Here is a 914-nt window from a genome sequence, read left to right on the forward strand (position 1 = left end):
GGGAAACTGGGGGTGGATCCAACTCCTGGGAAGCTGGCTCACTGTGTGCAAATGGCAACGAGAACTCGTAAGAGATGTGCGCATATCAAATGTCCTCGTTATTGTTACCTGTAATCGCTGACCTGAATGTGGAAGAAAGTGCTGTTTTGTACCTTGATGCCGAAGCAAACTCAAGTCTGGGTTCGTGTGAGCTTCGCCCATTCACCTCAAAGCCACCAAGAGAGGGACAAATTGTGCAGGGAAACAGGAAGAGCTCACAGCTCTGTCCCATGTAGTCTCCTGTCTGACCAGGAATGGACTGAGGGGGAGGCACGTGCTGGTCTAGTATTGCTGCCAGCCATCTGGACCAGTGGCCGAACCTGACGTCACTTTCAAAGGCAGAAAAGTGTGGGTAAAGATAAATGACAAATAAAGCTGTATGTAATAGCTGAAGGTAAAGGGTCACTAAATTATGCAATGAGAGGAATCTAGCAATACTGTACCACCTCAAAAGAAGCTTAAAGCAAGTGGCGATATTGCCTTTTCAGTGAATCATAGTAGATGCTTAAAAGAGTATCGTGTGTTTGCTGAGACCACTCCCGGTTTGCTTTCTGACAGAATCAAATGGAAACCCACAAACCCGAGTGGCCTCATCCACGGAGACATTTTCATGACATGATTTTGGCTTGGATGATTAGTGCCTGGAAATCTAGTAATGTGCCAAGTACCCTTTGCCTTCTGTGGTGGTTTTGCCAAAGGAATCTGTCTGTTGAAACACCAGGGAGTGAAATGCGATATTGTGACTTATTAGAAATATATATTTGATCATTTACATGTCCAAAATTTATTTCTCATCTATGTTTTGTCTTCACAATTCCTGGCTTACAGCTCCTATAACTCTTGGAGTTTCCTAAGTGTTCAAAATGGAAAACGAA

This window comes from Pteropus alecto, unplaced genomic scaffold, assembly GCF_000325575.1.
Source record: "Pteropus alecto unplaced genomic scaffold, ASM32557v1 scaffold50, whole genome shotgun sequence".
NCBI classification, from domain to species: Eukaryota; Metazoa; Chordata; class Mammalia; order Chiroptera; family Pteropodidae; genus Pteropus; species Pteropus alecto.